Below are 26,485 nucleotides of genomic sequence, written 5' to 3' on the forward strand. Positions count from 1 at the left end.
CTTCAGTTCCTTATTCCAAGGGTCTTGCCAGTAAAGTGCTCCCCCACCCCACTATTCAACCATTATTTTCCTTTTCTTGATTTTTGCCCCTTTTCTTTGCAGTTTTCTGTTGTGCCATCCATGGTACAGTTACTGAAGAGGGATGGACCACGTGCAGTCAAGAATATGCTATTTTGTCCTGTGTCTTTCCAAAGTGCTCTGTTGGTGGTCTCCCAGGCACCGCATCTCAGGGGCTTCCGAAGGTGGCTCCTTAACACAGGCCCCAAAGGTCCCTGGCTGTGGCTTTCAACTCTTGGCCCCTGATTATCAGAGGGGTCCTGGGGCATCCCCAGCCCCGTGCCCCTCCTCAGCCACGCTCCCTGGGATGGGGTGCTGAGGGTTCTGCCGCATCCCTGGCTGGAACAGTAATAACAGTCACCAAATAGATGGTCTCCAGCAGCAGCACCCCCACTATAGAAACTGTTCCAGCACCCAGGGAGTTTGGAGTCGCTGTTCCCAGCTCTCCACGCGCTCCCAAGCCTCCAGCGTGGCGGAGGAGGGGGGAGTGGAAAGTGTGAACATGCTGGGACGGCACCCTGCGCTCCTCGCCCTCTGGCAGCTGGGGAAGGAGACGGGCACTTAGCTGCAGCCCGCTGGGAGAGAGGGGTGAGCCTCAGCTGGGGGGAGAGCCACCCAGCGCTGCAGCCCGGGGAACCCCGCCTCGCTCTGCTCCTGCGTTGGAGAAGACCCCGATCTTCCCACGCGCCCCTGGGTTGGGAGCTGTGCGGCTCGCTCCCCACCTCAAGGGGCTGCCCTGCCGCGGCTCAGCCCTTCCGCTGATCCGGATTGACGCGACCCGAGGGAGCGGCTGCATCAGGTGGGAGCTCCCCACCTGCCTTAGAGTTGGGGAGGGGGGTGGGTCCGGCTGCCTTGCCAACTGCTCCCCGCCTTGCAGCTGAATCAGGTGGAGGGGAGGAATTTGCACGCACGCACCCCTTTTTGCAGGGCTGGCTTTTGCTCTGCTGCTGCCCCCGATCCCCCGGGAGGAAGGCAACAGCTTCCAGCTGCGGTAGAGGGGCGTGTGCCGGGGAACTGCAGGCTGCCGCCCCTCCCCGCACCTTCCCCAGCCTGGCTGGGTTGTGCGGGTGCTGGGGAGTGCGAGCTGCTTGGCCAGCCCCAGAGCAGCCGCCGCTCTGTGTGTGTGTGTGTGTGTGTGTGTGTGTGAAGCAGGGGGGGAGATTTGGGAGGTTTAGGGGCTCGTTGCCATGGCTCCCGGGAAGCTCCGCCGAAGGAGATATTGATGCCAGTCACGGAGGGAGCCTTCTTCCTTTCAGCGCGTTCCCCCTTTTTGGTGGGGGGGGGGGGGAAGGCGAAGCGATTAATTCGGAGCGCTGGGACGGGGGAGCCGCTGCCCAAGAACCGCAGCTCCAGCCGGGCGCTTCTCCCTGTCCCCTGCGAACTCCGGGCTCTACCCAACGAGGGACCTTAACCACCAAAAAGCAAGCCCCCTCCCCGCCCGCCCTGAGCTGGAACCAGCAAGCCCAGGTACTGGTTGGGTAGACGTGTGGTTGGATGAGGGTAGAAGGTGGGAAGTGGGGTGGGAGGGGGTATTTTTCTTTGATAGGGGGTTGAGGCCAGTGGGTTTCTTGCTGGCAAAAAAGCCGCTCTGCCCCGGGGAAACATCAGATCTGATGTTGGGGTGGGGGCAGGCAAGGCGATAGTGGGAAGCTGAGGCAGACATGCTGAGGCAGGGGGTTTAAAGGGCTCGGAAAGCAGCTGATTGCACTGAACCCTCATGCCTACGTGTGTGTGTCAAGCAGGCTCTCCCTGGAGCAGAGCGGCTGGGCTGGAGTTAAACCCCCAACAGCGGCGTAGCTTTATGGATGTGCCTAGTCGCTGGATGCAAACGCTTTAACGCTCGGCGGAGCCTTGGAAAGTACCCAGGGAACTCAGATCAGTACTATTGTGCGAGGGAGCTGGGTTGGCAGGTCTTAATTGAGCTCTGGAATCTTTTTGCTCTTTGGCTTCGCTTCACAGTGCCTCTAGGACAGATCGTCCCCCTCGCACGTGTTTTGGGGAGCAAGATCCCAATTAGTCCTTCACGCATTTTCTGAGTCCGAGGCATTTTGAGATGGTCTGTCCTTATTGTACAGGCAGTTTTGATGCATTTTTCTTAAACGCATGCTGTGACACACCGTGCAAAACTGTTGTCCAGCGAAAGTTTGCACTGCAGGGAAATAAGGGGAAACTTTCAGCAGAAATAGCAGGCGAAGAAGAGAAGATCTGTTTGGTATCTGTGTAACTAAGATCACAAACACAAATAGCATGAGGTGACTGTTAGTTTTAGGATTGTTTCTTCTGAATTCACATTGTTTTGTGAAAGTTCAAGTTTGCAAGCCTCAATTTCAGTTTCCGTTGGGGTTATATATTTTCAGATTCTTGTGGTGGTGGTGGGGTAGTGGGGCGAGTGTCGTTTTTCAGTAGTCATCTCTTTTTCTTACAAATATTTAACATCTTTTATTAAAGTTGTGGTAATTCATTTTTGCAGTAAAATGTAGATGAACTCACCAAAAGTAGGGAGAAATGCAAGAACCAATTGGTCTTAGTGATGTATGGTAGTTTAATGGTATTCTCATTGTACAATCCAAGTTATTAATCAAAAGATGCATCTGTTTATAATTTTGATAACCACAAAGCTTTATTTAATAAGTGGTTCCACTTACATTTTCTGATTGCATAATTTCAGTAGGCTTTTATGCAATGTAGTAGAATAAATTAACAAACAGCCCACAGAAGACTTTGCACCAGGAAACAGAAGTTGCCTTTTCACACACAGCTCATCACTAACATTATTTGGGTCCAGTTTTTGACATGACATGTTTTAGACAGGTGGACAGAGAAGTTGTAAAAATCATGTCTGAAAATGCAGTATGTTTTCATACATCATTAATCGATAAAAAGCCATATATATAGCCATATATATTTATTACTAGTCATTAGAAGTAGTGTAATCTGATACATATTGTTGGGAAATTTCTCAATTTGTTTGACTGTGCAGTGCTATTTTATCTGACAAAGTTAAATTATGTTGTTGAAAATAAGTGTTAATGGAATGATATTTGGAAGAACTTCATAAGCACCACTGAGCACTACTGAATAAATAGTATGAACTGACCCCTAGTGCTCCTCAAAGAGACAGATTGTGACTTATACATTTAAAAAATCTCCCTTAAGGAAAAATATAGAATATTCATTTTAGAAGATGGTGACCAAATTTGGAAACATTGGAGCAGTTCATATGATCATTGGCACATTATAACCCATGATCCTTTGCATGCAGATCTTATTTACTTAACAACATATTGTTTCCAAATTTGGTCACCATCTTGTAAAATAAAAATATAGAATATTCATTTTAGGGAGGATTTTTTTTAATGTGATATATCATTAATGTCCTAATATGACCTTTTGTGGTATCTTCAAAGTACTGAATGATTTGCTCTTAGAAAGGCAATTTGTTTTTAATGAAATTGAAAAGGCTTGTGAACCAAGCTTCTGTATTACTTACTCAAGCAAGGGTCCTTTTGTTGTCAGTGGGAGTTTTGCCTGAGTAAGTTGATTACAAAACCAGGTCCTATGATAACAAGAGCAAGGCATGGGACAAAATAATGTATGCAAGGGAGAAAATAACCAGGATTTGTATGAAAATTCTGGGAAATGTCCATGACCAAAAAATTATAAGCAAATTGGTCTTGTAGAAGTTTTACCATAAATATAAGCGCAGCTTTTACATTCACTGTTTGAAATTTGTAATACAGTACAACATTTTAAACAATCAGAATATGAGGCATTGAATTCTGAAACAGAGACTGAAACAAAACAGTAAGGATACTATGTTTTCAGTTATGTGCATTTTGATTACAGTTTTATCCTTAACTCACTGACTGTCTATAGAGAAAGTAAATGCCAATAATAATTACAATGTGCCACATTTGTAATTAAACTTAATGAGTGAAGGCATAATAGTACATCCCTTTTTTCCAGAAAGCCCAGAGATAAGCATTCCTTTTAAATGAAAGATTATATTATTCACAGCCTTTTAGGTCTACCTAGTGTGCTTTGGACTGCAGCCATTTTGTTTGCCATTAAAAATGTAATTTATCACGTATCACTGGAAAAAATAACAAAAGCTAGCTGCAAATTACATATAGTGATGTTTGTGGACAATTGTTTGCATGATAAGGAAGCTTCCTTCTTCATTTTCCCAGTGGGAGAGGATAGTGACTCCTTTTAAGCAGTACTAATTACTCCATTTTATCTCTCATGTGTTACAATGATGTAGTTAGTTAATTAAAGCTTTGCCCATTAGTAGTATGTTAAGAATAATGAATTAACATATCACATTTCATCAAAAGAACATCTAAGTTTATCTTCTAAGAATGAAAGTGTTACTGTGTTGCAGGAAGTCTCTGTGGCATTCCCAAGGAACAAATTTGTTGGAATTCCTTAGCATGGTGCTTCAGAGCCTGATGAATGACTTGAATTGATCACAAACAAGTGACACTGGAACTATTGGTTGCTTAGCAACCCCACATGATTCCACAATTTTCTTCTGGTACTTGTCCACTAACTAGAAAATTCTGTTTTAGTTAAAGAACATTTTTTGCCAGTACAAAAGCCTCACCATAACTAATTCAGATTATATGTTACTAAAAATGATGTGCCTTACTCTAGTATTGAAGCTGGGTAGCAGAATGTGTATGAAAAAGGGGGGAAGGGACAAAAAAACACATTACTACCATTAACTACAAATAAATGGGTTAGTCTCTAAGGTGCCACAAGTACTCCTTTTCTTTTTGCGAATACAGACTAACACGGCTGTTACTCTGAAACCTGTCATTACTACCATTGCTACTTGGAAACTCAGAATTTGATATGCTCAGTGTTTTATAATAAGTTGCAATTAAATATTTGTCCTTTCTCAGTCAGACATCTGTTGAAAGGAAACCATCAGTGGGAAGCATAATCCCAACAAAGAAATTCATCCACTCAGTGCTTTTTGTCATGCTGTCTTGAAATGTGAGGTCCTGATAGGTCATGTTGAGTTACATCATACTTCATTATGAGTAAATGGAACATAACATGGAACATGCAGTTTGATGATTATCTGAATTATATCAGGGCAGTTTGGCAAATCCTGTAGTTCATATGACTGGAGAACTTCGCTGGGCAGTTCCCAGTAGCAGAGATTTTGTTTTATAAGATACATTTTGTGTATTCTTCATCCAAAGGAAATAACAGATTTAGGACTCAGCAAAGTGAAAGAAAGATAAACACAGGCAGCCTAAATTACAGCAGGTGACCAAGATATAACCGATTTTTAAAATTGTACAGTTAACTAAAGAATTGCTTTCCTGTCAACATCTAACAATAACACTATGATATAGTTCCTCTCAGTAACACTCAGAATCTGGGCCAGTATTTCTGAAGAGTGTCTGTAAGACAATATCCCATGTTTGCTTGATTTTTGGTATCCAAGACTCCCATAATTCCATTTGGAGTTTCTGCATCTGGAATAATAGCAAGATGCAGCCTTATACTCCAGATCCATATTGCTTCATATGGAACGTAGAAAACTGCTTTGTGTATCATTTTTAAATAGATCAGAAATGACTTTTATGAATTCAGAACAAAAAGGATTCAATGTAAAACTACAGTTCAGATTTTGATTGAAGAGAAGTCGGGGAAATTCAGGGTGAAGGGTTCACCACAAAAATATTTCTGCCCCTTTATGTGTATTGATACAGTAGAAACTCAGAATTATGAACACCACAGTTATAAACTGACTTGTCAACAGCCTACCTCATCTGGAACCAGAAGTATGCAATCAGGCAGCAGAAGAGAAACACATACACACACCCACACTCCCTGAGGTGAAAGGGGGTGGGTAAGAGGTGGCTGCCGGTACAGGCCCGTATACAGCCGACGTTAAACTTTGACGTCCCCCTTCCTCTCCCTCCCCTGGCCCTGCCTGTAGGGTCCTGTTGTGGCAGCGTTTTAACGTCACTGCCCCTCTTGCCCTCCCTAGGCTGCCGGGAAGGGGGAAGGGGCTGGGGGGGGAGGGGGGAAGGGGAAGCTTGCTCAGCTGCAGCAGCCGGAGCCCCATGCCCTTTAAATTGCCACCGGAGCCCTGGGTGGTGCGGGCCGGGCAGCGCTGAAGGGCTGGCTGGGGGTGGCTGACCCCAGTCCCGCCCCTTCTGCCCAAGGCCCCACCCCTTCCAGGGGCCCGGAGCTAGGCCCTGTACCAGTAAGACTTTAAGTTACTTTCACCCCTGCTCCAACCCCCAAATACAGTACAGTACAGTGTTAAATGTAAACTACTAAAAATAAAAAAGGTGAAGTTTTTTAAAAAAATTGACAAGGTAAGGAAACAGTTTCATTTAAATTAAGATGGTTAAAAGCAGCATTTTTCTTCTGCATAATAAAGTTTCAAGGCTGTATTAAGTCAATGCTCAGTTGTAAGCTTTTGACAGAAAAAACATAACGTTTTGTTCATTTATGAACAACCTCCATTCCCGAGGCATTCGTAACTCTGAGGTTCTTCTGTATATGGCCTGATTCTGGCTGTCTGTGTGCTTTTGCACACCCCGTCAGCCAATACCTAGATGTAAGGCATCTTATTAATAAAAGTGTTTGGAAGTTAACTGAATGTATTATAGTCTCCCCACAATTAGGTTCACCCACGTCAGGTATCCCATAACACTTTTTGCATTAGTTGCCGTAAGCTTTTGGCATAACTAAATGGAAAAATGGGTTTGGATCAGGACATAAAATGTTTTCCCCACAGGAAGAGAGAGAGAGTTATTCTCCTAGGACAGTATTTGAATGTCCCAAAGGAAAAGGCCAAGATATATGAATAGTCTACCCTGGTACAAACCTAAGAGGTGTCCTCATGCCCCTTGGTACTAGGATTGTATTTGTTCATAACAAAGAGATAAGGGGCACACTGTGGTACCACAGAAACAAGGTGGAAAGCTGATTGGTTGAGTTTAGTTTCAGATGTCGCACATCTTTTCCTTGTGAATAGGTTGGATGTAAAAAGACGACTTTAGGGGTGTAAGTTCGAGGGCACACCTTCTGTGTAAGGCAAATGTAAGACTGCTGCTTGTGAGACAGCATCCTGGAGACTGGTATTGTATTGAACCTTTTCCCTGTACTATATTATTATAATCTTGTAGCAATTAACCTGACCGATATAATTTGGTCTCTTGAATATATTTCATAATGAACTAAAGTGTGGTCAAGCAATTGACTATTCAATTTATCAACAGTGCCAAAACCACGTCGTACAGGGTAGAATGCCGTGTAGACACTTGCTGTTCAGATTCAGGCGAAAATCAAGATCTCTCCACGTGTGGCCCCTGGCTGGAATCGTGGAGAGATTTTCCAGGGTGGAGCATAGCGATTTAGGATGGTAGTGGTCATATCTGTGTGAGTATGTGTCCATTGATCTCAACATGAATTGCACATCCCCACTATCTATCTGTGTACTTATGTCGCTGTTATCACTGTGGGTTCTGAGCACCCCTGCTGATCGTTCTTGCTCCTAGTAAAATAATCCATGTAGGGGGGTATTGAGGTGAGAGTCAGGGATGATGGTGGCTACAATAATGTTGCTTTTGCTTAGAGTGAAAGCTTTTAGGGACAGGGGTTGTCTTTTGTTCTGTTTTTACAGCACCTAGCACAATGGGGTCCTTGTCCATGATCCGCAGTCATGGATGCTTTCACAGGGTACATAATAATAACATTAATGTCTGCTTGTTTTGGGTCCACTTCCATGGTGAACCAGAATCTGACCCCAGAATGTGTAAATAAGAGTTAATAAAACCATTCTTGCAAGAGTGTATTACAAACTATGTGCGTATGGTCCTGTTTCCAAACAACCTAGGTGTATGCATAGCAAGAAACTTTGGACTGGATCCTGGCATCATTCTGCTGTTAGCTCTCCCCTCAAGCTCAGTGGGAATTTCAAAGGTAGGCTGACAGATCTGAACTCTGCAAAATAATACGGCTGTTAAAAAATAATCACAAAAAAAAAAAAAACACACTGCTGTAACAACTTAAAGCCCCCAAACCAGTGAAAAATCACAAGACTCCAGATCATACTAATCTTATGTGGATGGATATGGATATTTTGTTCAATATCTTCATAAATGATCTGGAGGATGGTGTGGATTGCACTCTCAGCAAATTTGCGGATGATACTAAACTGGGAGGAGTGGTAGATACGCTGGAGGGGAGGGATAGGATACAGAAGGACCTAGACAAATTAGAGGATTGGGCCAAAAGAAATCTGATGAGGTTCAATAAGGATAAGTGCAGGGTCCTGCACTTAGGACGGAAGAACCCAATGCACAGCTACAGACTAGGGACCGAATGGCTAGGCAGCAGTTCTGCGGAAAAGGACCTAGGGGTGACAGTGGACGAGAAGCTGGAGATGAGTCAGCAGTGTGCCCTTGTTGCCAAGAAGGCCAATGGCATTTTGGGATGTATAAGTAGGGGCATAGCGAGCAGATCGAGGGACGTGATCGTTCCCCTCTATTCGACATTGGTGAGGCCTCATCTGGAGTACTGTGTCCAGTTTTGGGCCCCACACTTCAAGAAGGATGTGGATAAATTGGAGAGAGTCCAGCGAAGGGCAACAAAAATGATTAGGGGACTGGAACACATGAGTTATGAGGAGAGGCTGAGGGAGCTGGGATTGTTTAGCCTGCAGAAGAGAAGAATGAGGGGGGATTTGATAGCTGCTTTCAACTACCTGAAAGGGGGTTCCAAAGAGGATGGCTCTAGACTGTTCTCAATGGTAGCAGATGACAGAACGAGGAGTAATGGTCTCAAGTTGCAGTGGGGAGGTTTAGATTGGATATTAGGAAAAACTTTTTCACTAAGAGGTTGGTGAAACACTGGAATGCGTTACCTAGGGAGGTGGTAGAATCTCCTTCCTTAGAGGTATTTAAGGTCAGGCTTGACAAAGTCCTGGCTGGGATGATTTAACTGGGAATTGGTCCTGCTTCGAGCAGGGGGTTGGACTAGATGGCCTTCTGGGGTCCCTTCCAACCCTGATATTCTATGATTCTATGATTTTTAGCTCATTAAAGCTCCTCATCTTTATTGTTAAGGGGGAAAAAATCCCCTCAAAACATGGCAGTCCCATCTGCAGAGCATTCCTTGTTTATGTACAGAACTGCTGTCTGTTCCTTTGTATCTGTTTTCTCTCCATCCCTGGAACAATTCCTATCCCTCATGTGGCTTCCTGACCAAGCACAAAGTTATACATTTGATGTCCTTGTCAAGAACCTGATGCAGCCAAATGGGCTGGGTGCAGTAATGGAATCTGGCCTACTAACGGAGGTGGCAAATAATGCCTAATGTATCATTTTGTGACAACCAAAGAGCAGGGCTTTTTTGTGCATTCCCCTGAGGAATTAAGAATAGCCCCAGTAACCTAAAGTAGTAAAGGAAGGTACAATACCACTTAAGGGATTTAGCCTTATTGTCAATTACTGGGACATGGATGGTTGTTCCTGCTGGTTGGAGCAGGCATTGGTAGGCAGGAATCAGAGGCCAGTGTCAGAGCCAAGGGTCCCAGCTAGAGACAAGAATCTGAGCCCATGGTCAGAACCAGGTTACCTGGAGGGAGGCAAAACTGGAGCAGGCTGGGAACAAACAGGCAGAGTTATCATAGCCATAGGCAAATGCTTTGAGTAGTTGCTGAACTGCAGCTTGAGAGCTGGTCTGCTGAGTCTTCCAACCAATCTGGCAGTGCATCCAATCCGGCAGCCTGCTGCACTCCTTAGGGTGCTCTGAGTCTGGCTCTGCTGCAGGCCTTGATTCCTGACACTTATTTAGAAAAAGTATTACATACATTCTAGGAAAAGCCCATTACAAACATTTCTGACTTAATGCTAGTGCTGTCTGACATCTGAGCATCATTTAAGGTTTGATTTGTTTTTTTATTTTTCTCCCATGAAGCTGTGGCCCAAAGACAAAAATAATTTTTGTTTGCTCTTTTTTGCATCTGATTTGTGCATGCACTTACGTAGACCATTTGTATGTACAAATGCCTTATTTATGTATGCTGTGGCAGTAATTGCCTGTGTATGTTAGGTGAATGTGCATGGTAAAAAATGGTGCTGACCCAACGTCTCCAATTGGTTTCCTTTGCTTCCTCTGGGTAACTGTACCAAACATTCAACATAGTTGGAAATACAATGGATTTTTATGATATTTTAATATTTGTTGAGGATTGTTTTGTGCCCTGCACTGTAGATGTGGCTTCCAAATATTTGTTTCTCTTTCTCCACCCTATCCCCAAGTATGGGAGATTGAGTTTGAAACTGGGGAGGGACGGGGGGAAGCCATACATTATAAATGGTCTCTACCAGATCAGCATTACTGTTTATATCATTATACAGTGTTAGTTGTGCTAATATTAATCAGCGTAACTCAGGCCCCGATCTTGCAAGCTGTTCCATCCACCAGGGCCCTCATAAAGCTTCATGGAAGTCACTAGGATTTTGCATAGATGAAGACAGAATCACCAAGGCTTAAGTTTAGGTGTTTTTAGGTCTGCGAGTAGTACGGTGACAACACTATTGTTCATGTGAATTTCCTTGTGTTCATGATACTTTTAGGCTAAATGATGACGCTTTCATATTTCCCAGCCTATTGAATTAGCTGAATAATTCGTGACTGTAGTAGGTGAATCATGTATTTGAACAATTTTGTGACACTTTTTGAATACAAAACCAACAAGGAGTCTGGTGGCACCTTGACAACATGAAAGTTTTTGAATACAGTATTTGATCAGTCTTAGCTTTCATTATTTGCTCAGTGCAAATATGGGTCACCCTTGGAGAGGCTAGTGCTCATTTGAGAGCCAAGGGAATGTTGCTTTCTGTCATGAGGTGTACAGACCCCATGCTGTACCACCTGCTAAAGGGTTAATGGGGGATGAGTTGCCCCCTCAGCTGGGACTAATTGGTGGCCCTACAACAGCTGAGGAGATAAAAAGGCTGCAGGTTGGAAGGGAGGGGTGACTGACAGAGAAGTTGAGAACCACAGAAAGGAGGCTCATTCAGCAATGGACTGGAAGGAATCTGCTTACGTAACTGGACCTCTAGAAAAAAGAGGATCATGGAGTGTGAGTCTGGGAAAGCCTACAAGAGAGGCATGGTGGAAAGCAGTAAGAGATTGCAAAAAACCAGTTCCAACAGCTTCCCACAGGGTCCTTGGGCTGGGACCCGGAGTTTGGGGTGGGCCTGGGTTCCCCTACCAACCTAGCAGAGGGGTTAGTAAAGTCTGAAGGACAAAGGCAGCTGAACGCCAGGCAAAGCTAATCTTAAGGTAGATACTGTTGGTCCTTTGCTAGGGTTACCAGCCTCCTGACCTACCAGAATTTTTACCACCCCAAGCGGTGAAAGATTATTAATGATCTGGCTGGAGGGCTGATGTTATAAGGAACAACCAGACATGGGATTAAATAGCAATTGGCTGAACAAAGGGGCAGCAACCTACTCAACCGTGAAGGGGTGCCAGTGGCTGAAAACAGCCCCGGATACCATCCCCTTAGGATTCTCAAACTTTCAGAATGTTTCCTGGTACTCAGTCCCTGGGCTCTTCCTTCCACCTGATGAGAAACCGGCAACTGTTCTTTTCAGGTAGTTTATTCCTTCCAGGGAGGAAAGACATGATACTTGCTTGATGTAAAAACAGCTCAGAAGTGAGGAAAAATTAGAGTTTGTGGCCCTGGGGTTTCTGGCAGGTACCCTCCAAATAAATGCCCTAATTGCAGAAGTCAGGCCAATGTTGAAGAGTTCCCCCATAGCTCTTTCTACCTAAGTTTTGTGAGAAAGAAAAAGGTGACCTGCAGCCTTGTTATGGCCTCTTCAGGGAACCTGCCTCTTGCTTCTCCTCTCCTCTAATGTGTCTCTGCCTGGGAATTCTGAATAGTAAGGAGGAAGACATTCCTCTGCTATATGGGTGTTCACATCTCTGCAGCTGTGGCTTCCTTTTTGAGCTGCCTTTTATTGACTGCTCAAGGATGGTCCCTTCTGTAGCTGCTGGTGCTTCCTCCATCCTCCGGGAGCAGGAGGCTACATAAGGGTCGCATATTTATGGAATAAGTTCATTTGTAACCATTGATCTTGCTTAGAGGTGGCAACATTTTTTTCTCATGGGGGACACGGTGATTCCATTTTAAGGGTATGCATTTCACTGGTGTTCTCTTGGGTAGGAAGTAGATGTACACATAGCATGGAAGTTCAAGCCCAAATCTTCAAGAATTTGGTCTTAGTAAAATGCAAGACAGGGATGAGATTTTTCGAGAGCACCTAGGTGACTTAGGGACTCCAGTCTCTTTGACTTTCAATAGCTTTCTATGGGACTGGTGCTGCTAAGTAATTTAGGAGTTTATGAAAATCGCACCCCAAATGCCTATAAGTAGCAATGATCATTAAAAGCTAGTTGTCTCAGCATGCACATTCCACAGGTCAAATCCTACAATCTACTCAGGCTAGAATTCCAGTAAAAGTCAGTGAGGTTACTCTTGTAAGACTACTTGAGTGAGTTGCAGCATTGGGCCAACCTCCCTTTCACTCTGCTTCTTTCTCCCACCCAGCTATATCTCTCCCACACCTCTTACTTCTGCAGTTTGACAGCATTTCACTGTCAGACTTTCAGCCAGTTAACACATAAGAAGTAATCTCCAATGCTGCTTGTTGTGCTTCCAAGGCACTTTAAAAGGAGGGAAAAGGAAGGGCTGGCCTCTTGGGACGTATTCCTACAGCTTGAAAGAGCACTTTTTAAAATGCATCATGCAGCTTGTCTCCAGCATGTTGCATTGTTACAAGTCTGATGCATCTTTAAAACATTTCACCTTGGGTTGTGTCATAAATATAAAGGGAAGGGTAAACCCCTTTGAAATCCCTCCTGGCCAGGGGAAAGCTCCTCTCACCTGTAAAGGGTTAAGAAGCTAAAGGTAACCTCGCTGGCACCTGACCAAAATGACCAATGAGGAGACAAGATACTTTCAAAAGCTGGGAGGAGGGAGAGAAACAAAGGGTCTGTGTCTGTCTGTAGTCGTCTTGGCCAGGGACAGAACAGGAATGGAGTCTTAGAACTTTTAGTAAGTAATCTAGCTAGGTATGTGTTAGATTATGATTTCTTTAAATGGCTGAGAAAAGAATTGTGCTGAATAGAATAACTATTTCTGTCTGTGTACCTTTTTTGTAACTTAAGGTTTTGCCTAGAGGGGTTCTCTATGTTTTTGAATCTAATTACCCTGTAAGATATCTACCATCCTGATTTTACAGGGGGGATTTCTTTATTTCTATTTACTTCTATTTTTTTAAAATCTGTATTTCTAGTTCAAAAAATCTCAACTGGATCTCAAAATGATTTCAGGTTAATCCCACCTCTGCCACCATGTCAAGGTTCCTCCCCCACTCTGAACTCTAGGGTACAGATGTGGGGACCTGCATGAAAAACCTCCTAAGCTTATCTTTACCAGCTTAGGTCAAAACTTCCCCAAGGTACAAAATATTACCCCTGTTATCCTTGGACTGGCCGCTACTACCACCAAACTAATACTGGTTACTGGGGAAGAGCTGTTTGGACGCGTCCTTCCCCCCAAAATACTTCCCAAAACCTTGCACCCCACTTCCTGGACAAGGTTTGGTAAAAAGCCTCACCAATTTCCCTAGGTGACTACAGACCCAGACCCTTGGATCTTAAGAACAATGAACAATCCTCCCAACACTTGCACCCCCCCTTTCCTGGGAAATGTTGGATAAAAAGCCTCACCAATTTGCATAGGTGACCACAGACCCAAACCCTTGGATCTGAGAACAATGAAAAAGCATTCAGTGTTTTACAAGAAGACTTTTAATAAAAAATAGAAGTAAATAGAAATAAAGAAATCCCCCCTGTAAAATCAGAATGGTAGATATCTTACAGGGTAATTAGATTCAAAAACATAGAGAACCCCTCTAGGCAAAACCTTAAGTTACAAAAAAGATACACAGACAGAAATAGTTATTCTATTCAGCACAATTCTTTTCTCAGCCATTTAAAGAAATCATAATCTAACACATACCTAGCTAGATTACTTACTAAAAGTTCTAAGACTCCATTCCTGTTCTGTCCCTGGCCAAGACGACTACAGACAGACACAGACCCTTTGTTTCTCTCCCTCCTCCCAGCTTTTGAAAGTATCTTGTCTCCTCATTGGTCATTTTGGTCAGGTGCCAGCGAGGTTACCTTTAGCTTCTTAACCCTTTACAGGTGAGAGGAGCTTTCCCCTGGCCAGGAGGGATTTCAAAGGGGTTTACCCTTCCCTTTATATTTATGACAGGTTGTTATTGCAATTGCCATATCTAGTTACCCAAAGGTGTTAGCTTTAATGAAGAATTGGCCTGCTCACCTGAGTAAGGAGAGTTTGCCTTGAGAGTCCAGAATAAATCAATGGCTAATTTACAAATGCTAACAAAACAGATACTTTTACATTTGGAATGTTTCATGTAGGTTGCTGCTAATAAGAATTAGCACCTGTAAAATTCATCAAGAATTTATTATTGATAACTCTGGTGCACTGTCCTGTCTAAATGGTACATGACAATTACACAGAGTGCTCAATGTGCTCCCAACCCTGCTTGTTCCCAGCGCATGTTTCGGTAGGTCTTTATTTGCTCTCCTCTCTAGGACCTTGCTGAAGCAAGGTAAGTGAGCACAAGAGTTAATTGTTTTGATTTTTATCAGGACTACTCGTGTATTTAAGTATCTTGCTCAGTTGGGGTCTAGTTCTTTTCTCTTAGCTTTCTGCTTCATTTCTTCATCTCTCTCCAGTAGTGATTTGGTCCTTCCAAAATGCCATTACTGGGGGATGATCTTATGAGTCTTGCATTTTGACCTGAACATGGTCCAAACTATGCTTCCTCTGATCTTCTCTGGTAAGATGAAGTTCTGCTACTGAAAATACTCTACTGTACCCAGGTGACTTATCCTGAGTCAATCTAGCTGAAGTGTCTGTCAGGAGCATCACTGCTGTGGTGTTTACTGAATTTGGTGGTGGGGAATAATACTTATAATGTCATTCACTTAAATTGCAACTATAATTATATTTATGGACGGGGGGAGGAGAAGTAACTGGATGCTTGTTCCCAGTTCCATATGAATGTAGAATACATTTATTTTATCAGACACTTACGGGAGATGGCAGGGGTTCTGGAATAATTTTTATGGTGAGGATTCTGATGATGGAAACCATGTGTTTGTTGTTACTACTTCAAGCCGGGGTGACGGCAATGCCCCTAGTTCCAGCACCATGAGGAGACGGAGTTGTGGAAGTAGTAAGCATGGTCGGCATAATGTAACAGTGATTACTTATATGACTTCTTTCAATCCTTGTATTACACATGGAAACTGAAGGTACAACTATACTGCAATTAAAGCTCCACAGCTGGCTCAGGCTTGGGCTGAGAGGCTGCAAAATTGCTGAACAAACATTTGGACTTGGGAAACCACAATGGGGCAGGGTCCCAGAACTTGGGCTCCAGCCTGAGCCGAAACATCTACATGGCAATTTTTAACCCTGCAGCCCAAGCTCTGTGAGCCTGAGTCGGCTGAACAGGCCCAGCCAGGGCTGAGCCCGGGGTCCTTTTTTCCAGTGTACATGTACCTTAAGGGTGAAAGCTTGGTTTTATTGAGTCAATAGCCAAACTCCCATTATCACTTACTCTAGGACTTCAACCCAAGACCAGTGACAAAATATAACTTACAATTTGAGCAGTTTGAAAAATAAACATAGTGGTCCAGACTCTCAGCTGGTATAAATCACATAGCACCATTTAAGTTGATTGAGTTGCACTGATCTACACCATTTAGAGATCTGCCCACTTGTATCATGGATACTACGTTGGTCTCATCACATCTGAAAGCATTTTGTTCATTCTGCATTTGAATTCTTATTGTAGACTGGCTTTAAAAAAATACTTGTTGTGTCTGTTCTATTTTGGTTTAAACTTGCATCCTGTTCCGACTGAAAATAAAATATTCACTTTGTTTTGTTTTTTTAATGTGCAGTTTTTTACTGAGTCAGATGAGTAACTACACTGCTGTTGTTTGACCCATAAAAATGGTTGCGATTAAATCGCTCTCCCATACATATTACAAAGCCAGGACCCATCCCAGTATTCACAGGACTCCCACTGAAATCAACAGGAGCTCAACAAACGGAGGCTTTACTACATTTGTGGCAAACACACTTTTCCATCCACTGATTGAGTCAGTTTTCACTCAGGTTTCAGAGTAGCAGCCATGTTAGTCTGTATTCGCAAAAAGAAAAGGACTTGTGAGACTAACAAATTTATTTGAGCATAAGCTTTCATGAGCTACAGCTCATCCAGTTTTCACTCAGACTTTTACTTAAATCTGGGATTGGATTATCCCTGATTATACTATTGTTTGTATCTGGATAATATGCTACATGCCCTACTGGAAGGTGCTTTTATGGTAATACCTACTCCAAACCGAGCGCACCTGCTGGGAGGCACTCTAATTGGAATGTTGAGCTTCATTTCCTGTTACATCCTAATGAACTGCTGGAAATCAAAATCAATTTGAGTTCTAATACAGCACATAGTTTTAATAAAGAAGCGTAACTACAGAATATACTGGCACTCACCAAAGGAAAAAAAAAAAAAGCAAAGTCCAGTCCTGCACCCACTTTAGTCCAAGGGATCTCTCTGATTTACGTCAGTGAAAGCATGTGAGCCTTGTATCTAATTATCTTATTGGCACAGCCAGTTTTCATCATCAGTCTGCTTCATGATTACTATGCAGAGAAACCTCATGTAATTCCAACTGCACATCAAGATGAAAATTTAATTCTCTGTGCATTATAAATATGTGTGGATGTATTTGATGGAGCTAGGGGGTGGGGAAGAGAACAAACATCAAGTGTTCAGCTGTCCTCTGAGGACTGACCTTCTGTATCAGAATATATTGAAATATCTGTATATTCACAAGACAAGTGACAGCCTAAATTTTAAAAAACTCTACTAGAATCCTGCCTTCCTCCAAAATGTACACTAAGCGTGCTTGTAACGGGGCATGGTATGACCAAATATGTTAGCCTCATACAAATACTACCATGGAAAGGACTATTTTTTTCTCTTCCGTTATTTATACCATGCACATACTGGAATAAACAGTACACATGTGAACTCCTTTAATGTTTAGTCCATAGTAAGGTGTTTGGCCATTTAGAGTTTTATGCATCTTTCAACCCAAAATGCCAAACTCAAAATTTACCTGAGAAAGGGGATGGTGCTTGAAACAAAACACTTGCACATGAACAGATGAGTTTAATGCATTGAATTTTAGTTTGTGTACATAAAATGTTCCTTTTTCTGTCTGGGTCAGGTACAGTGTCAATAAATGAACTATTAGTCCAGTACAAATAAGTGGTGTAAGCCAAGTTCATTTCAGGGTGGGACTGCACCCTGGTTCTACAATTTGTATCCTTTATCTCCTAATGTTTTATCCCTTTGGAGAGGATGATGTACTGTCCTTTCAGGATCACTGAGTGTTGCTACTTCTGTTAAAATTCACAAGTGCTATTACTGTTTCATGCTAAGAACAGTTTGAGGCTGATATTTTTAAAAGTGCTGACCGTTGGCCGAACTCAACTCCCATTCAAGTCCTTTGGAGTTTCATGATTGATAGTAATAGGAGTCCTTAGGCCAACGGTGAGTGCTTATGAAAGTAGGATACTCTACTAGCATCAGCTTTCATATAAAGCCTCATGGTGTGACCAAATATCTGGTGATTGTCCTCCTTCCATTTGCTAGTGCTTCTAGCTGTGAGGTTTGAGAGCTTCTGCAGTTAGTATTTACTGCTAGAAGAACCCCTAGGAGGGTGACAGAACAGCTGGGGTAAGAGGATGTAAGTAGTAGTGGGAGAAGTTAGAGATGACCAATGGGGTTAGAACAGTGGAAAGGGAGAGGACAGGAAAAAGGAAAGAAGTCCAGAAGAGGGGAAAAAAGGGAGGTAGAAACTGGCTGCTGGAACAGCGCCTTCTGTCACTTTTATATGGAAAATAGTCGCTTTAGAAAAACTAGTTCTGGGTAAAGGCAAGAGTGTTGGGGGGAGCCTGAATTGCCTGTTTCATGCTAAGGAAAAGCACGAGGGCAATTTTAGACCCTACCCTTTGTTAATGATGATGGACCGTATCCCAGTTTGACAAACGTCTGGAACGAATCCTATGCAAAACCATATTTTCACATTGTTTAACTTCTGGATTCTTCCATGCATGAGAGAAGGCAGCTGAATCAAAATTGCTTGCACATAATGTAAGGGGAGGGTTGCATCATATCTTGGGATGTGACATATCCCTTCATGAACCAGAACTGAAGGGCATGACACACATTGCCTGGAATCTGTCACATGTAGCTTTTCCTGCTGTGGCCTGCCATTGCTGATTCTGATGTGCCCTTCATTTCATTGACAGAAATGCTACATACCATGACATATTGCAACTTCTTCCTGATTTTTTTTTCTTCAGAATGTGACTTCTTGAAGTCATGAAGAATGAATTGTTGCAGAACCCAGAAAGGAAACTGCTCTGTCTGTTTGCTCTTTGGCATATGTTTGTCCAGCTCCTATTACGAAATTCACATGAACAGTGAAACCTTGATTTGTTTTTGGCAGAAGCACAACTGTGCTTCAGGTCATGATAGCCTCAGATGCGTGATCGTTATTTTAAAATTGCTACAGAGCTGCTTCTGTGTTTGGAAACCAGATTGTAAGAAAAGAAAACGCTTAGGTGAAGATGCAAGATACAGAGCTAGTTACTGGTTCAGTCCTTGTACTTTTTCCACACAGGCAGTTGCCCATTAAGTCCTTTAAGAAAGCTGTATCACTTTATCAGGGCTTGTACTGTAAAAGTTCTCCTCCTCAAATGGTGGATACTCTAGAAATTTTTTCACCTGTACGTTTTTTCTTCAGTGAAGGCGAGCATCATTGCCTATTTAGTCTTATAGCAGCTAGACAGAGAAAAATAACTAGAATCTTTCATAAACCTAAAACATAGTAAATACTATAATGTTTGGCTGACTTGTGATATTTCTTACATGAAAGCTTTTTGGTTTTAAAGATGGAGTTACTGCAGGATCTTTACTGTGGAAATAAGTTACATGTTTTGTGTGAATTGGCTACCAAACATGGCATATAATGTATTAGAACATTTGTGACTAAGTAGGACATTGAATATACTTGGTATACATAGAAGAGGCAAATAATATGAGTGATGTTGGCATGAATATAAATGTATTGGTTGGTAGCTCTTGGCCAGAAGGAGGTAGCTTTCAGTACCATGCTAGAACTTAGGCTCATGATGATGCACTCTTTGCATTATTACAGGAGTGGTATGTTGTTAGGTTGCTTTGTGGAAGAAACATTGACAGACATTCCTGGCCATGTCTGGTATCTGATCAGCTGGCTGGTAAATATCCCATGTGGAACCTTGTAACCCAACTGGAACCTTATGGGAACTGACTGTAAGGGTCGGGGTTGGGTCTGAAAACAACCCAACTCTCTCGGGGATGGGTTCTCTCTGAGCTCCTCCTCCTCCTGCCTTTGAGGTCTGTGCAGCAGTGGCTGCCCTCCTTCTGCTGGCTTGTGCCACAAAGACAGTGTGCTGCAGAGTGACAACGAGTCACAGCCCCTCTCACTCTCACAGCACGACAAGGCAGTGGCTGGTGGGCGTGGGGCATGCAGAGGTTCCTGCAGTGACCCCACTGGCTGGAGAAGGCTGGAGACTGATCATGGTCAAGGGACATGGGGAGTGTGAAGCCTCCATCAGGCTAAGCCCTATGGATGACATGACGGTGGCAATGTTGACTCTGGTTTGGGGTGAGTCTGAAAACGTCTTGCTCCTCTCAGGCTGAGGTCAGGGTGCTTGGGTTGGGTTTGGGTGTGGGTCGGGCTTTAAAATTAGGCCCAAGTAGAGTTTTAATCCTATAGTACTTTTTGAAGTATATAGAATGATTTGGCCAATATCCTTTCTCTGATGGGTTACAGCATCTAAACCTGTGTGAAAGAGGTTGCTTAGCACAAAGCTGCACTACCCATTTTTAAACGCATTATACTGTGAAGTGCTTTGGGAATGTAGAGGAATTACCATAACGGATCTGAATAGTGGACCATCTAACCCAGTGTCCTGTTTCTGATAGTAACCAATACCACATGACTCAAAGACAGTGTAAAGCCCCCATAATGGACAGTCATGCAATAACATGCCTATGGAGGAAGTTTGCCTTATAACTCTTATAACTCTGGGTTATAACTCTTACATTTTTATCCTAGCGAGTGAGGGTATTTTGATTATCTATATAAAGCTCTAATTCTTTTTGAATTGTTTGTGTCTTTGTCTCAGTAATGTTTTGTGGCAGTGAGTGCAGTGGGTTAATTAGTGTGAATTTATTTCCCCACTTAAAATTTGCTATCTTCTAATTTCACTGCGTAAACAGAGTTCCCATGTGACCTTGCCTATACCATTCATTATTTTATATTGATCAATCATGGGACTTCAAGGCTTTTCTTTCTAAACTACTGGTCCTAATCCTATTGTTCGCCTCTTACAGAAATCTTTGCATACTGTCATGTTTTGCCATCCTTCTCTATTTCTCCTTTATCATTATGGTGGTTAGGTGAACACAGCTGAATTCAGTATTCCAAGTGAGGGCCTATCATTAGTACATATAATACCATAATAATTTTTATTCTTCTCTAACCCTTTCTTCAAGCAGCCTATTAGCTTGTTTGCTTTCTGGACAATCAGCACTTCTGCTGCACTGATAGCTTTCCAGGGACCCAAATTCAATCTTTTAGAAATAAAATGCAATGGTTCATACAATTGCCAAGAATATGTTCAAAGTGTACTAAAAGTTTGACAGATATTTCTGAAGGTGAAGTTTAAGAAATTTCAGTGATAGAAACAGTGGCTTTGAGCCATTGAGTCTTGTAGGTTCTTCTGACCCTATATACAATTGAAAATAGTTAAGGGAATCTAATACAGTCCTTTAAAATTCTCATTCTTTAGCTCATAAATCAACCTCTAACTAATGGGGTTTGGGAACAAATTTCCTTCTGGCAGATTATGCAATAACTGCCTCCACTTTCCTCTGAAGCAGCTAGTAATGACCACCATTACAGACAGGATACTGGATTAGCTGGACCACGGACCTATTAAAGTACAGCAATTTCTATATTAGATTAATATTTTTAAGTAGCTTAACAATTACATGTGTGTGGCTCTTCTGGGAAATAGTGTAGTTCCAACCAAAAGAAAAGTAGTTGGGGAAAAAAAGAAGCAACACATAGGGCTTGATTACTAAAGAGGCTTTGGCATGGTGACATTCAGCATCACAAAGCCTGAGTTAGGTGCCTAGGCTCCTTGTTGAATGAAATGGGTGAGGCGATGCATCCAAATGGGATTCACAAAAGCCAGCACACTACGAGGCTCCCTGACTAAGGTAACAAATGGGAGATGTAAGCTGAGGGGTGTGTGTGAAGCCACACCGCTGAGTCCAGACTGCAGGGATCCCAACTGCTTGGGCTGAAAAACCTTCTCTTCGCATTAGGCAGCTGCAGTTTTTGCAAAAAACTAGTGAGAGGTGAGCAGTTAGGGACCTCCCTCGTGAGCAGCGTTTAGGGTACTCGCCTGGGAGGAGGGAAACACCTGGTTCAAATCCCCCTTCCATCTGAGCAAGAGAAGGGATTTGAACAGGGATCTGCTACCTCTCCGGTGGGTGTCCTAACTCCTGCACTATAAGATATTTGATTGTGGAGTATCCTCTCTCTCGCTATTCTAGCTATTCCATTGTGGCTAAATAATTTTTTAAAAATGGAGTATGGGGGACTGGATTCTGGGTCTCCGAGCTGAGTGCTCTAAGTACCAGGCTACAGAGTCTGTCTCCCTCCCTATCTCCCCCATGATACTTTCACATTTAGTCACAGTGCAACATCTTCACAGAAGGGATGGAGGAAGCCAACACCCACACCAAAATATCCTACAGATCAGTGGCTAGGGCACTCACCTGAGAGGTGGCAGAACCCTGTTGAAATCCCTTCTTCCACTCAGGTGGAAGAAGGACTTGAACACTGGGAGGCTCCCACATCCCAGGTGAATAGCTTAACTACTGCCCTAAAAGTTATGAGGGAAAGCTGCCTTCTCTTCCTGCTATATAAGCTCACCTACATGGGCTTGATCTGGTAGGTGAGATCTGAGCATGCTTACTAGATTAGGCCTCCTGGGCAAGTTAGGCAGAGGCTTGTCCCTTTGTTTGTTTGTGCTCTGAGTAGGGTTGCCAACTTTCTAATCACACAAAACCAAACACCTCTGCCCCGCCCCTTCTGAGGCCCCACCCTCTTTCGCTCCATCCCCCCTCCCTCCCTCACTCTCACTGGGTTGGGGAGCGAGAGGGGGGTGAGGGCTCTAGGGTGGGACCAGGGATGAGGGGGTTTGGGATGCGGGAGAGGGCACCAAGCGTTCTGGTCAAAAATCGGATGCCTGGCAACCCTAACTCTGAGGCTTAGGCTTCTGGAGATCTGCTCAGAGGAAGAAATGTAGGCACCCAGGGAATCTTTTCAGCACAAATTTAGGCACTGAGTGAATTTAGGCACCAACCCATTTGGTTGCAGCTGAGCTGGGGTTTTGTGACTCTCACTGGGGCCTGATTCTGGGATTAAGGTTCCTAAATCCTAATGTGAATTTAGCCCAATTTAGTTGATATATATTTTCCAGATTGTTTTGTGCAGTGTGCAGTGGCTTGGCTTTTGCCTCAGGGTCCTGCATATGATATTAGCTTAGCTTCCTGGAAAGTAATCTGACTACTGGCAGCTTTCTACGTGACTGAAAGGAAAACAAACAAAAATGAAGAAACCTGATTTGGAAGCATATGAATTTTTTAGATCTAATCCAGGTGTATACATTTGTATGACCCTTTTGAGGAAAAAAAAAAAAAAGCTAGTCCTTGTATCTTGTACAGAAACACCAAGAAGCGGTGGAAGATTATAACCTCAATTTTGGCATTGCTGGCTGATAAGTGCCTTCTGACCATCAGTGTAATGAAGTGGTTCAGTTATGCTCGGTCTCTTAAATTGCTTCCTTTTGGATTTTTCATCTCCATGAGAGGGACTGTACAAAAGAGCACTCCTGCGTTTGGCAGCAGAAGCTCATTGTGGCAGATGTTATGACTCAGACTAGACACACTGAGATTCAAGCTGTCTTTTTTTTTTTTCCATAAGCGGCTTGCCCCCAGGCATGTTCTGACAAGGAGGATATGATTTCAAATTAGAAAGTAAATGTGAAGGGCTAGAAACCATAGCCACAAATTGCAGAGATTTCTCAGCATGACTCAAGGAAAAAAAAAGTCTTGAGCTTGCTGATCATTTTCTATAGTGGTAGGGTATTGCTGGGGCTGTGTGATTGTGGGCATTAGAACAAGTAGTTTATTGCTCTGCTGCTGACTTTTGAACACTATTTCCCCTCTGATTTGAAAGCCAAAATTTCAACCACAAGAGAGGCAGTGTTTATCAGTGCACAGACCCCTCTCTCTCTCTCTCTGGTGATAATTTTATTTAAGCCGCTCACTGCTTTGGCCGCTTTCATTAATATTACTTGTTAAAACAACAAATACAGTGGGAAATTTTTAACCAACTCAAATAAGATCCTTGGAAGAATTTGGGCAACAAATACAGTGCACAAAGCAAGAAGCTTCAGGAAATACAGTATGTAAGAAACAGGAGAGCTTCAAATTTATATGGGGCAAAGAAATAAAATAGCGAGTGAGAAGCCCAGTAAGATGATGCCAGTGTCTCCGAGTGCTGCACAGTGCTTCTGTTGACCCACCGTGTTAGCTAGAGTGAGAACCCAGTCGAAAGCTACTTGGTAAATTCTGCTGACTCATTGTGGCAGGTTGTTAATATGAGAGGCTGGTGTGGCCGTTTGGTCAGAGGGAAATAGTGTGAGACAGGGAGGTCCTGAAAGAAACTATTGAAACCATTAGGTTTGGGAAGGAAGATCAGGCTGAGGTTTATGTTCTGTTAATATTGTTAGTTAACAGTAAAGCCAAACACAGGAAGAAGGTAAGAATGACTTTTCAGATAGTGTGTAGACTCTATTTGGAGCATGGTCAAAGGCTACCTGTTCAGAGATCCAGGTACACAGAAGAGACTGCTCCCTCTGCTCTGTGCTTATTATTTTTGCTATCTGAGATCTGTAGCCAGTGTTGGATTTCTTGACTCTACAGTTCAGGTATTTCATTGGAAGTGGAATCTTTCCAAAAGAGGAGAATTCTCCTCCTGTCTAGAAACAGCTGAAAGAAGAGACCGAAAGTTGACAAAGAATCACCCAGAAACAGGTGACTGACTGACCTAGAAAAGAAAGTGTCAGTATCAAAATAAAAGAACAAAGTGTGTCAAAAACTGGATTCCTAGTAGCTTGTCAATTTACAGATTTCAGCGAGGTTGAGATTGTGACCAGTGATAGGAAATTGCACTTTCCATACATCTTTGTTCATGGTAGAGATTTATAACACCATTTAAAATGCAGGATTTTTATTTTTTTTTTAAATAGGGCAAAGAATCCAGCCTAACAATGTAAGTTCCATGAGAGGTTCTGTCTGGAAAACTTTCCAAGTGGCATAATGAGGGTATTGTCGGTATCAAGACAATTTTTTTTACCTTTTGGGTTTGAGAGATTCAATGTGCATAAGAATTCTTGTCTAGTTAGGTTTCCCTTATCTCAGGAAAACTTTAAAAGGGGTAATCCTCTCTGTCTGAACACTAGTGCTAGCTTTGTTAGCTACCAGGTTTCATCTGTCACGAGTCCAACTATTGAAATTAGAGCTGGTCTCAAAAAAAAAAAAAAAACCCACACATTTTCACAATGTGGAGTTCTTTCACAGGATTCAAAATAGACATTTTATTTGTTTTTGTGAAACTTTTTGATCAACATTTTTATTAATACCATTATCTAAATGGTTATTGATGTGTTATGTTTGGTAAAAATGGCTTTCGGTGTCCGGAAAATTTCAAAAACTCTTTTCAGTGAAAAACAGAATTATGTGAAAAATCTTAGAAAAAACAGAAAATGCTTAAAAACTCCAGTTTTTCAAGAACTATTTTTTGATAAAAGGACATTTTCAATGAGAACACACATTTGAAGAATTGACTTTTGTGCATATATCTTGGATATTTTTGTTTTTACATAGCATAGCTCTAAAACCTCTGTTATACATACTATAGACATTGTTTATTAGTTCTGTTGCTGGAGTACCTGGAATCCACAATCTGAGATCAGGACCCCATTGTAGCAGGCACTAAACAAAGAAGTAAAACATGAATGGCCTTTGCTACTGGGAGCTCAGAGTCTAGAATTTTAAGAGGCAACAAAACAGAGAAATGGGGAGGGAGACAAAGCAACAGTAAAGTTGGATATGTTTTCATGAGAAGCTGTCTCCCGCTAGTCAAAGTATCACTTTTTTCCAACTCTTGCAACTTTATCATAAGTCTTGTTTATATTTCATGTTTTTCGTAAAGCCCTAGGAAATGGGTGATTGTGATAAAAAAATCTTTCATTTAAAAAAAAAAAATCAGAGTCTAGCCCTTACAGTGAAATGAACAGCCTGAAAACATGAACCCTAAATGGAAAGAAGCCAAGTAAAAAGAACTCAACTTTATTATGCAATTTCAAATTTTTTGATGCCAGACTTGATTTTTTTTAAAGTATTTGGGTTTGGCAGTAAAGAAGTCATACATGCCAGTTAAGACACTTGGGCACAAAAAGGGCAAATGGATGGTGGTTGGCTATACTGAAGCCTCAGCAGTCCCTAAGTCAGTACTCTGTATTTGAAGCGACAGGGAGGCTCTTGTAAGCTCAGGGAAAGGAAATGCAAGAACCGAGGGACCGAGCAAGCCCTTAAAGCCAGACAGGCTAGTAGGCTTAGCACTAGCTCCTTACTATTCCTTTGCACTCTGGTAAGGGCATTGCACTCTGGATTTTTGAGTTTATACTCCAGGATGTATTTTTGATTCACTCTGCCCTCCTCCCACCCTCTGTCATATAGGTCCACACTCCTATTATGACCCTCCCTCACCATGCTTCTTACCAGCATTCCTTCCATCCTTTTTCCTTGTGTTTCTTCTCCCATCTCCCCTTTCAGTATCCCTCACTCTGTTCATTTCATTTCCAATCCCTTTCTTCTTTTAACTCGTCCCCTTCCTCCCCTCAACTCACATCAACTCACTTAGGACACATCCCCCAACATACAAAAAATACATAACTGTGAAACCAACTTGATTGACAGCCACCACTATGATCTTTTTGCTTCTACAGGGTTTCCCTTTCTCCCACTATTTTTCTGTGTCCTCTTTTAGGGCCTTA

At 42.7% G+C, this 26,485-nt stretch overlaps 1 protein-coding gene across 3 annotated transcripts in view; it reads left to right on the forward strand.

Moving 5' to 3' along the window:
• The first annotated feature begins 969 nt into the window (after positions 1–969).
• CHL1 (cell adhesion molecule L1 like) overlaps positions 970–26,485 on the forward strand; it is a 201,264-nt gene continuing 175,748 nt past the window's right edge. For all 3 annotated transcript variants that reach the window (XM_073351144.1, XM_073351142.1, XM_073351143.1), the window contains exon 1: positions 970–1,524. The gene's annotated coding sequence lies outside the window, so the exon portion shown is untranslated. The remainder of the gene's footprint in view (positions 1,525–26,485) is intronic.

The sequence above is a fragment of the Lepidochelys kempii genome, chromosome 7, assembly GCF_965140265.1.
Source record: "Lepidochelys kempii isolate rLepKem1 chromosome 7, rLepKem1.hap2, whole genome shotgun sequence".
NCBI classification, from domain to species: domain Eukaryota; kingdom Metazoa; phylum Chordata; order Testudines; family Cheloniidae; genus Lepidochelys; species Lepidochelys kempii.